General features: G+C 43.5%; 2 pseudogenes; both read right to left on the bottom strand.

Annotated features, from left to right (window-relative positions):
* Window positions 1–221: 221 nt before the first annotated feature.
* LOC127779870 (uncharacterized) lies at window positions 222–3886 on the bottom strand (annotated as a pseudogene).
* Window positions 3887–6195: 2309 nt separating this feature from the next.
* LOC127780016 (uncharacterized) lies at window positions 6196–9555 on the bottom strand (annotated as a pseudogene).
* Window positions 9556–12487: the final 2932 nt, after the last annotated feature.

Below are 12487 nucleotides of genomic sequence, written 5' to 3'. Positions count from 1 at the left end.
TTCCTACTTAGTGTTTCTATTCGACTTCAATTTTCCTGCTGGGTTCTTTGGATTAGTACCGGTTGCGATGTCGGCGACTTTACTGTACCAATTCGCGCTAGGACCTTTGAGGCAGGTAGCTTGAGTAGAAATCACCTGAAGCATCTGCTGCTGTTGATTTTTGAACATAAGAAGAAGTCAGCTGTATACACATCCATTATCTCACCAAGGCAAGTCTTGTTCATAGGATCACTAAGGAGGTCGTACATACATCCCCTGCTATTTATCTCAGGTTATAAATATGCATATGGTTGACTAGTGTACAATGTTGATATCATTCCTTTTCCCCTTACCACCACTTGCAATATAGTTATATAGATATCAAGACTTACTTTAGCAATCTTCTGGATGGATTGGGAAACAGAATAGCGCCATCTACATAAACTGCTAATGGTAACTACAAAACTACTGAATGCTGATGCTTCTTTAACCAATCATGGCACTTGATGCATTATTTCTTCTTTTGCTCTGGCCACAAGATTAGAGTGGTATGCTGTACTCAATTATTCCAACAAGTTCCTCCATAAATCTTTCATTAGTCTGACCATGGTCTTGTTCACGACTTCACATTAGATATTTGTGAACTAAGGCCAATAAGGGCTTCTAGTTTTGTTGCAACCATCGTATCAGTTATTCTTTTCAAAACCTGTAATTGAAATAGCAAGTAATTTAAGTTATGGTTTTTACAACAACAATTCCACCTACTTTTTGGCTGTTTCTACCCATTAAGTCAGTACCGTGACCAAGCTCTTTATAATCTTTCGAATGTGCTAAGAGACTGTGGACATATCAGCAAGTGCATGCCTTGTAATATTGTGCAAAATTATTTCATATTCTATAACTCAGCAACTCACTATAATTGTAAATGCGAAATCACCCTTTACAATTTTTTTTTCAGTTAACTCTACTGTCTCCTTGCAGGTACTGACGGCCCATCAGTTCTTTTGCTCTGTCCACAAAAGCAAAGAGAGGTGTGCTGTATTCCATAAAACCTGCATCACCCAAGAAAATCCTGTAGTTCTCAACCCCTGAGGGCATCTCTTCTACCATCCACAGTGCTTCTATCATCCGGAATTCATTGAAACAACTGGTATAGTGAGAATTGCCCTCCATCATGTATATAGATTGCTCAAGTATCACCCTCCTAATCCCAGGACAGTGAGCACCTGGGTTCATATTTGCATTCAGTACGTCAACTAGCCTCTTTATGAATCTTTGCTTAATCTGTTCGTCATCTAGTTCTTGGGAAAATTCTTCAGGAATGACTTTGCATATCTGTGAACTTAGGCCAATGAGGATCTCTAGTTCTGCCCCTTCTGCATTCATTATTCTCTCCAAGACCTGTAGTGGAAACAACATCATAATGTAGCATGAGCAGTAAAAACATGATCAAGTAAAACATACTAACATAGTAAATCATAATACTTCAGTTCACAACTATATAAATGCCCCCATTTAATAAAGTGCAGGAGAAATTTCATCCGCTAACATAAAGAATATATGAGAACAACAAAGACCATTATCCACCACAAATATTGATTGCATATGTAGCATGAAGTAGCAGGGCTCACCTCATGTAAGGTCTCAGATAGTTCCTTCAGGTCTGATTCTGTGAGCTTGGCTAGGGCGTGCTGGCACATACGACACAATAGGGTTGCCGCCACATATAGATACTTTTCATCATGGATCAGGATCATATGTTTGAGTTTATTGATAAACTCTGGTTCTTTCAACATAACCAAGCAGTTGTGCACATTATCTATTGCCAGCATTGCCAGTGCTTGCCCGGCTACCTTTGTTAGCAAGCAATCAACATTTGTGCTTGAGGTTCTATCTAAATTGAGGAATGCCTTCGTCAGCCTGGTTATGAGCACCTGCATGTGCCCAATCTTCTGCTTGTGTCACCATCAATGGCAAGGTTTCTGAGGATTCCTGCCACGAGCTTCCTTAGTTCTTGATTGTCATTGTTGTCTCCCAAGATCTCGGCTAGGTTTCTTAACATGAAGGGATGTTTCAATATCTTGTACCGCAGTGTTATGCCGATCTCTCCTCCAATGCTTGTGAGCCTCTGCAACACCTTCAGCGATGACTTTACCAGGACCATTTGTTGTGCCTCGCTGTTCATCATGTCACTTCTGAAGCTTGTAAATCCTATGATCTTCGGAATAAGGTCAGCTACTCTATCGATTTCCACACAGTTATTTTGACCACAGCTAGCAAGCTTGTCAATAATCAACATGCCAAGTGCAGGAAGATGATCATAGTATGTCAATGAATGCTCTTTGGGAACTTTCCAGTACTCTGAAATCTGCTGCCATCTTCGTCTGAGTATGCAGTTATGTTCATGGATGTGGGCTGAACAAGTTTGTGTCTCCGGCAGGTTATCAGTGCCTTCAACTGGCTCTTGTCTTTGCTTTGGGTCATCATCTGGATTCCTAATTGCATCCGGTCTTTCCTCTTGGCTATTTGCTGTGTTGAGAATGGGGTCTTGCCTCTCCTCTTGTTCATCATCTACCTGCAGAAGTGGATTTCCCTTTTTAAGTTTGGCATTGGTGTCCAGAAGTGCAGATACAAGCTGCAGTGCCGTAGGAACAGTGATGACTTGGAGGTCCTTTGCAAGCTCAGCAGTCACCTTAGCTGCATATAATCTGACCGTCGTATTATTTGGACTAGTCCAGCCCAACATACTGATTATTCTATCGATGGTCTTTGTAGAAGTGATGAGTTTGTCAAGGATCCGAACCCTTGTCATTTCATTCTCCAGAAGGCTATGCATCAGTTGAATCCCATAGAAATGATTCTTGGGAGAATCTGAGTTCAGGGAATTTATGGCAAAGTTGCTCAGGCTGATTTTCTTTGGAACAAACACAGCCCCTCCCATGCATTTCTCGAAGGCATATGCATAATATAGATTGACATATTCCACTCCCAGCTGACTTCTCAATCCAGCACGCCGGATGAGGAATCTCCGGGGGATGAATGAAAAGATATCGAGGAAGCATGCCACAATGTAGAGTATTCCTTGGGCCATCACCATCCCATAGAAGATAATGAGAGATGGTACCAGGTTAGTCTTGATGTCTGGATCCTCTCCATGTTCTCTGTAGCCGTTATGTGGCATGATAAGGCGGTGCAGTGCGAAGCTTGCGATTTCAGCACGCATGGCTGCTGCTAGTATCTGGAAGTTGCCAGATGACACCATCAATGTAATGCTGACTAGTGACAAGATTGTTACAAACCGAAAGGACCCATCACTAGTCAGTACCAACATCACTAGCGCAGCAAGCATGCACATGTTCTGGATAGTTCGACCCCAAACTAATAGTTTTCTGCACAGAGCACTATCTACTAGTTTGATGACTATTGGGAACCGCAACCTGCTGATTGTTACCATGAGCACAACTATGAGCAATATGAAAAACGCTGTCCATTTGGCAACTGTGAACCTACTTGGGATGAAGTTAATTTCAGCCGTTATTTTGGGTATTGATCTGCTTCCTGTGGTATTCCAAACAAGTTCCCTTGAGTGATGCTGCACGGTTGGAGTTAGCAACAGTATTGCAGCTAAGGGGCTCCATAGAGATATGGCACGGCGGAATGGATTGCATAGTGGTTGAAACTCAGGAGATATATTCTGGCCAAGTGCAAGCAGAATTATCATAGCGTAAACCACTACAGCTGCCATAACTATTTTCTTCTGGAGAGCCAACAACACCCAAACATCTAAAATGCAGACGATGGCCATCAGACCATTCCAGCCAAGAGGTCTGAAAGCACCTCTGGTTCGGAAGAACAATTGGTAATCGTGCCTGTTGTTGCTGCCACTGAACATCCTGAAGTGTACATAGGATGGGTAAGTAAAGAGGCAAAACCGCAAAACACCGTACAATCAACAAGCCGGTCATCAATCGTTATTTTTTATCACTAACATAATTTTGCTCTTAGAGCGAATATGTTGAGAATGCAAAAGCGAAATCGATTGGGATGCTTTTTTAGATTCCCATCGATAGACAACTTATTAATACGAAAGAGGATATGTTAACTTTGATAAAAACATGAAAAAAAATAATGATGGTAGGGATAACAGCTGTTATTTGGGCAATCTGGAAAACAATGAACAAGGCCTGTTTTAAAAGTGAACTACTATGAGACCCTGTTGAACTAATTCACTCTGTTTGTGCTTTGATTGCATCATGGGTGATTCTGCAGAAGTTGGTCGAAAACCAAGAAAGAATGTTTTGGGGGTATAACTTCTAAGGCGGGTGGCCGAGGAGATGTACAGTTCACAATTTGGATAGAGAGGCAGTAGCAGAAGACTGGGCTGGAGAAACTAAGCAGTGGCGCCGTCTGATAAAATGTTGAAGGGGAAGGAAGCTTCTGCTTTGTGTTCTTAGGATGCTCTTAGCTCATATGCTGAACTCATTCTAGCTCATCTTTTGTTGTGTTTGCTTCAGAACTATTGGTAGCTGCTGGTTTATGTTTAGAGGTTTTAATTTTGGGACTTCGTTATGTTGCCTTAGATGGTGGATGACACCATTGAATTAGGTAGGCCTGATATATTGTGTTGTCCCAGTTCCTGTAATCTATTTTTGGAACCGTTTGTCTGTTTTTATTATAATAGAAATGCCCAATTCCTGTAATCTATGTTTGGAACAGTTCATCCGTTTCTGTAATATAGATGGGAGGGAGTTTGTCCTCTCTTTTCTACAAAACACTGTATTTTTGTTTGTTTTGGGTGGGATGGTTTGTTGGGGAGTCTGTTTTTTACGTGGGAAGCTACAATGGCGTGTGGTTTCAGGATATGTGCTTTTGGTGCATATTTTTCCTCGTCAACTAGCTGTCGATGAAAAGGTTTATTGTAACTCTTTTTCCTCTATCTTAGTAATATTCGGACTAGTCATCCCAGCGCAAAAAGAAAAATTCGATGGCATCACTTAATTCCTCACCCCATTAATCCGCCACTACGCTTTTAAAGTAAAGAAAAAGGGAAGAGGATATATGTACTAAATTACCTGGCGGCTTCTAGGAAGAATATGGCTGTGGCATACCAAAAATTGTGCTGCGACCAGAGCGCCGTCAGGTATCCGCCGAGGAGGACGACGGTGGCCCAGGTGAAGGCCAGCGTGCCGAGCGCGTTGCCCACCCGCTCGATTAGCGCCACCGAGCGAACGAACCGATTCAGCCACTTCTCCGGCGCGGCTGCGGCTGCCTTGCCTTGCCCGTCGGACTTGGCCGTTATCTGCAGTCGATGCTCCCCGCCGGCCATCAGCTCCCGCTTCTTCTGACTTTTCCTCCTCTTGTTCCAGACTTCCAGTGCATGCAGACGTGTTTGGTTTCGCACTCCCACTTTCAACCTGCAGCATCATCTTTTGACTTATACTTACATGCTTATGAGCTAAAATTTAAATTTTAAAACTTAAATTTGAACCTAATTTTGGGGTAGTTTGTTTTTTAGCCTTTACTTTAGATTACTAAGAACATATATTTATAAATTATTTTCCGTTTGTGAAAACTACCTCCGTCCCCAAATAAATGCAGCCATGAGATTATATGTCTAATTTTGATCGTCCGTCTTATTTGAAATTTTTTTATGACTACTATTTTTTATTGTTATTAGATTATAAAATATGATTAATACTTCATGCGTGATTTATGTTTTTTTAGTTGGACACGGAAGGGAATACGTCGTTACAATGGAGTCGCTGACCTTTTCCCGCTCGATAGTTCCAGTGACCGTTTGTTTGGTCATCGCCGTGTCGCCAGGGTCGGAAGACTTCGTGCTAAAGCCGAACGCCTCTGGATGGACGGACGGATTGGAGTTTGTTTTGCCCGCGACGCGACGGCAAGACGAGGAGCGCGACATGGGCCTTACGTTACGTGGGCCGTGTAGGCCTTCGCGAGATCCCGGACGGATGTGTGGCTAATGGGCCTCGCGGGGACAGAGACCGCCTCGTGCGGTGCGGGGTTAGCGATGGCGTCGCCGGAGCGGGGCGAGCGGCGGCGCGCGAAATGGCCGCGCCGGCGGCGAGCGGATCAGCAGAGGAAGCTCGGTGTGGAGAGCTCCAACCCGCCTCCCTTCCAGGTGCAATTACCTTCTCGACTCCCATCTCTTCATCTCTCTTTCCGCATTCCTTGTCCCGCCGGTGCCCGTGCGTTTGGTGCTCAGATTTAGGGTTTACAGGTTAGTTTCTGGAGTATAATTATTTTTTTCCTCCCTTGCTTGGTCTTGGGATTGGAACTGGTTAAGTGCTTAGTGCCCAAGTGGGTAACCCTGTGGTGTTGGGTATTGTTTCAATTCATACCAATTCATGCTACAACTGCGAATCTGCGATGCCCTTGACAGGTAGAACAGTAATCGCCTGAAATATCCACTGCCGTTGATTCTTTGAACATTACAATACTAAATGTTAATGGTACCAAAGTAGATAAATTCATTACAATGCCTGCAGTTATTCTCGCTGCAAGGCAAAATCTCGTAGTTGCACATATGTCGTGGTCGTCTTGTGTACAATGCTAATACCATTTCCCCCCTCTTAATTTAGATACCAACTCTTAATTTAGCACATCTCCTACATGGATAGCAGTACAAAATGGTACCATCTACATAAACTGCTAATCGTGAGTTTGTGACTACTGAAGATCCTTCTTAACCAATCATTTCACATGATGCATTATTTCTTCTTTTGCTCTTGCCACAAGATTAGAGAGTGGTATGCTGTATTCCATTAGTCCTTCATTCCCCATGAAGAGCCTGTAGTTTTCAACCTTCGAAGGTGTTGCTTCAACCATTGAGAGTGCTTGCATCATCTGGCATTCATCGAAACAGGTTGCATAGCTAGAATTGCTCTCCATCATATATATAACTTGCTCAACTATCACCCTCCTGATCCTAGGGCACTGGGCAGTAGGTTTTGTATTTGAATTCAGTGCCTCAACCAGTTTCTTCACAAATGTTTCCTTAATCTGATCATGCTCTAGTTCTATGGCAAAGTCTTCAGGAATGACATGGCATATTTGTGAACTTAGGCCAATAAGGACTTCTAGTTTTGTTGCAACTGTTGTGTCAGTTATTCCATGCAAAACCTGCAATTGAAACAGCAAACTCATTTAAGTTATGATTATTGAAAAACATGGTAAAACGTTATCTAGCCTAGAAAAATAAGGTTATTCCATAGCTAGTTAAGGAAAACGAAAGATTTGCAAGTACAATAGATTTCACTGCAAAGTGCAAACACCTCTATAACTTTCAGCTTGTTGCTTGAATTAGCAGGTCTTACCTGTCGTAAGGAACCAGATAGTTCTGTCAAGTCTGAGCTGCTGAACTTGGATTGAGCATGCAAGCATAGATTTTGAAGAAGACTTGCAGACACATATTTGTATTTGTCATCTTGGATCATGGCAGTGAGCTCTCTAATGAATGCATTCCCTGCTTCTTTTAACATTGTTGAGCAGTTATTGACACTTTCCATCGCCAGCATGGCTAATGCTTGACCAGCTGTTATTTTTAGAGATCGATCAGAATATGTGTTTGATGGTGGATGTTGGGCAAGAAATGCTTGGATCAAACTGCTAATGATCGCTTGGATTGAACCTATCTCCTGTCTTGTGTTTTCGTTAATGGCAAGGTTTCTGAGGATCTCTGCTGCCAGCTTCTTATGTTCTTGCCAGCCTTCAATGTCGTCGTCCGTCGTCCAATACTTCTTCTAGGTTTCTCAACAGGAATGGATGGCCTGACATCTTCTGCCGCAGTATTATACCGATTTCCCCACCAGTGTTTGAGAGCCTTCCGAGCAATTTCAGTGATGAACCTTTCAGTATTTTTGGCTGTGTCCCATCAGTGTACCCTATAATCTTCGGGATGAGGTCTCTTGCTCTGTCAATTTCCACACAGTTGTTAGGATCACAATTTGCAAGCCTAGCAAGGATTGACATTCCCAGTAAAGGAAGGCGATCTTGTTCTATGAATGTCTCCTCCTTCGGAATCGACCAGCACTTTGAAATCAATTCCTAGCACCCAAGAATCCAAGAATTTTCTTGGTTGTTGTGAAGAAGATGATCTTGGTCAAGATGCTCTTGGCCATTGCCTGTATCCGCAATTGTACCTTGTCTTTCCTCCTGGCTATCATACGTGTAAAGTAGTGGACTTCGCTGTCTCAATTGGTTATCAGTGTCCAGAAGTGAAGATATGTTCTGCATTGACCCAGGGATCGCGATAACCTGGAGGCTCCTTGCAAGCTCAACTACGACTTTCACAGCCAACAATCTGATTTCCGCATCCTCTGGAGCAGTCCAGCCCAACATGCTGATCGATCTTTCCAATGTTTTTGTGGAGGTGCTGAGTCTGAAGAGCAGAAGCGCCTTAGTGTTCTTCCTTTTCAGAAAGCTGTGTAACATCCGGACCCCATCGAGCTGGTTGCTGGGTGAGTCTGAGTCTGTTAAATCCATGGCAAAGCTGGTCAGCTCCATGTTCATTTTAGAAAGCACACCGCCCGAAATGCATTGTTCAAATATGTATGAGTAGTACTGGTTGATGCATTTCATTCCCCACGGCCGCCTGAACCTGCTTTGATGGACCAGGATTATTCTGAGGATGAAGGAGAAGATCTCGAGGACGCATGCCACAATGTAGAGTGCCCCTTGGATAAGCACTATTACATAGAAGATGTTTAGAGAGAACATGACATTTTTCTTTGTATCTTCTGTAGTCCCGTCAGAATAGTTACGCTCTCCGGCCCAGCTGCAACTCGTAGGAATGTCTAGGGGCTCATATTCACCTGCCTGAGTGTAGAACAAGATTTTTACCACTGCTTTGGCAAAAGTTTGTACATTGTCGACACAGATAAGAGTTGTTGGCTGTACCATTGCGATTACAACACGTGCGACCGCTGCTGGTATCTGCAAGTTGCCAAATGACTCTAGTACCAAAGCAAATATCAGGAAGAATACAATGAATCCTAAACCATGCCACGACCGGTACCCAAAGATGACTATCGCAGCACCCATGCATAAGAACAGAATGACCGGACGCAAGAAGAGCATCTTGCGGACGACAGGGCCATTCACTAGTGAGGTTATCCATTGAAACTGCAACTTGCTGATTGTGACTACGATCACTGCCGTAAGGAGAAATGTGAATATTTCCTTTGCTACAGGAGCAGATTTTTCCAGGAACAGAGATGGGGCCGACAATAGGATCACAACCAAGGGACTCCACAATGATATAGCTCTGAGTTGTACTTGTGGGTCGCAGAATAGGTTAAGAATCGGTGGGCATACAATCTTCATAAGTACAAACACGCACATCGTCGTACCCATGATACCAAGCGTTGTTACCCTTACCGGACCGATATGCTGATGTGAATATGATGCTGGACTCCATTGGAATTTTTCCACGACGTACACCATGATCTCAGCCATGCACAAAATCAGAACCACCCTGTTCCAACGTGGACGTCTGAAAGCACCCCTTGTCCGAAAGAAGAATTGGTACTCCAGCCTGCTGTTTTGGCTGAACATCCTGTAGTGTAGACAACAGAACAGAAGTAGAAGCTACCGGATTTACGCCCGCTAAGAAAACCTCTTCTTCTTTAGATCCTGAAAAAACGAAAATAAGTAAGAAGGAGCAGTAGTAGTAGGAAGCATTAAGTGACTTCGTTCATTTACGTTGAGATAGACGAGTAACTACCTTTTTCTATTTTAGATCCCTCGAATTGGATCTGACTAAATCCGGGTATTGTGGACATTCCCTCATTTCCATTCCGGAGCATCTTAATCTTAAGTTTCCTGTTTATCGAAGCTCAACCCGTTGCTTGTTGGGCACTGAACACTTTTCAAGATCCGGTTTTGGTAGGACGAAGATTTTTCACTTTCGTGGTCACAACGGTAACCCCCTCGATTTGATTTATCCAATCAATCGAGAGGCAGCATCTCTATCAATTACTCGGATCGGCAACCTCGGTTCTGGAATGTGGACTTCATTGACCAGCCGCCTCTTAGTCCACACCCAACTTGGAAGTGTTATTGATTCGTTAGTCACCTTCGCCATCCTAATACCCGAAACTGTAGTGTTCTAAGTTGGTTAAAGCCATCGTCTCCTGGGATGCCCGGCTGGTCGGGCAAGTATTAGTGAAACGGCAACGCACAATCAATAACTACCCTGCTTAGGTATGAGCTTCCAAGTCCTGAATCCTTTTGTCATCAATCCCGAGAAGTGTGTTTGCTCTAGCAGAGCATGAATTTTAACTATTCTACTTAGCAAATGAGTTTTTGGAAAAAGAAATGACAATGGGAAATGAAGCCAGGAAAGTGAGTTGACAAAGAGGAAGAAGGAGATAGAGCAAAGGTCTCCTCTTTCTGTCCGCTCTTCCCGTCATGTAGAGATCCGATTGGGCTTATAGTTTAATTGGTTGAAACGTACCGCTCATAACGGTGATATTGTAGGTTCGAACCCGGCTTCGAATAGGAGGGGGCTTAGCTCTGGATCCCGCCTGCTTGCAGAAATGAATGGATCAGAAAGGGGTTCTATTTCCGGGCCGGGCAGGAGGTGAAGGCCAGAAGAAGAAGAGAAGTGCGCCGTCCCGGTAAGGAAGAGGATAAAAAGGTGCTGTCATCTATCTCGACCTGTTTCCCGAGGCGTTGGAAATGAAGACCGGCTCGGAGAATCACTCGCTCATGTTCACGTTCTCAAAATCAGGCTTTCGTTGGAAAAACCAACGCCGACCCCAAACAAGTCTCTCCAATATAAGGAGAGCGGAACTCTATCGTTCTAGAGACAGATATTGTTTCCTCTCAGGGAGGGAAGAATATCGGAGTTGAGATACCCTTTCCTGAATTGACCTATTCAATTGAACTAAGGACCATGGACAGTTTCCTTCTTGTGTTTGCAGTTTCATTCTATGGATTGACAACCAGGATGCTTGGACTACTTCTATTCTAGCTTTTCTAACCGATTGAAGGAAATTCCTCGCCTATCTTATTCTTTTTCAGTTCCGATCATCATTATACGATCCAAGTCGTGGAAAAGCCTAGTAGGAAAGCCGAAACCGAGGGTTCTATGGACCGACCCTTAGCCATTGAAAACCGGATAGGAACTACTGCCGTATCTCCACTTTAGCCGCAAGCGAACGATGTCCTTTCGAGGAACTACAACTATTGCGAATCCGCGGATAGGACCCGTGCCTTGTCTGCTTAGCCCTTAGCCCATCTGCACAACATTAAGACAAGAACATGATAAAATATGCATGACGGCCAACTGTACAGTAACAAATATAATGCATGCTACTGCCCTATATACGTTACCATTGAGCTAATATAAAACCCAACAGTTGTAAAATAGCACGAAAGCATTCGGAAGAAGTCAAAGCGATGACCAAGCCTGTAGATATCTCTGCTGATTATGACGTTTAGGTTCCTTGCGGCTAGGCGCGGAGGTTGGAGCTCCTGACGACTGGTACGAACTTGCTGAAAGCACGAGCGTAGAAGCGAAAGAAGAAGCGAGGAGATTCCAAGCGAAAGAAGAAGGGATGAGCGTCTTTCTCGAGGCAAGATAGTATACCTAAAAAAGAACGGATTCGAAAACAAACCATTCATGAAACTCATGCAGGAGCATGCGGTGGTCACATTAATGGACATGCGCTAGCTAAGAGAACTTCTTAAGTTAGGGCTCGTTCTCTCCTCGAGACAGATTTTCACTACAAATAACCGGATAGAGATATTTCCTTACTTATAGAGCCAGACTGTGCTTTTAACACATGACATCCCAGTCAGAGGGGGGAATGGTCAAAAGAAACTCATTCCTGCGTGCCTTTTCGATGATAAGATCATTTTTTATCTGACTTGGTTGAGTAATGCATGAGATTGAATTCTCGCTCGAACCACGCCCAAGGAATGGTTGGATTTGAACCATCATTATCTCCATTATGTCTCTTCTTTGCCTCCTGCCACCAGAAAGGAGCATGGAAACATGAGAACGACCCGAGCGGAAGTGCGATGTGTCTGGAAACTCGGGATCGTAAATGGATTCGGGTACCATTCTGATCGCCTCTTTCATGATCTTTTCTATGGGTGGAACTACTGTGAGCGGTCTAAACTTCGACCCTTCTTTCTTTCTTCATTTAAAAAAAGGCGGAAGAATCCTAGTTTGTTTTTTTTCATTTTCTCTGAGCAGTGAATAAGAATATCCTTGGCAAAAAAAGAAAGAAACCCGATCACAACTCCTATCACTTTCCTATTAGTCAATCACATCACCCACTCGTACTCTTCTTTTCTTTGAACCCATGAAAGGTCTGTCTCAAAACTTAGATTTAGATATGCAAGCACGAGATTCCCTACTTCCGGATATAGAAACATTAAAGCCATTCCATAGTACATGCCGATTGAAGGATGTGGACCTTTTGTTGGCAATGAGGCTGCAGAGAAGAGTTCAGCCATGGGCGATAGAGCTCGGGTT

This window comes from Oryza glaberrima, chromosome 7 (assembly GCF_000147395.1).
Source record: "Oryza glaberrima chromosome 7, OglaRS2, whole genome shotgun sequence".
Lineage (NCBI taxonomy): Eukaryota > Viridiplantae > Streptophyta > Magnoliopsida > Poales > Poaceae > Oryza > Oryza glaberrima.
Note: the sequence above shows the minus strand (reverse complement) of the source record. Positions and strands in the feature narration are given on the sequence as shown.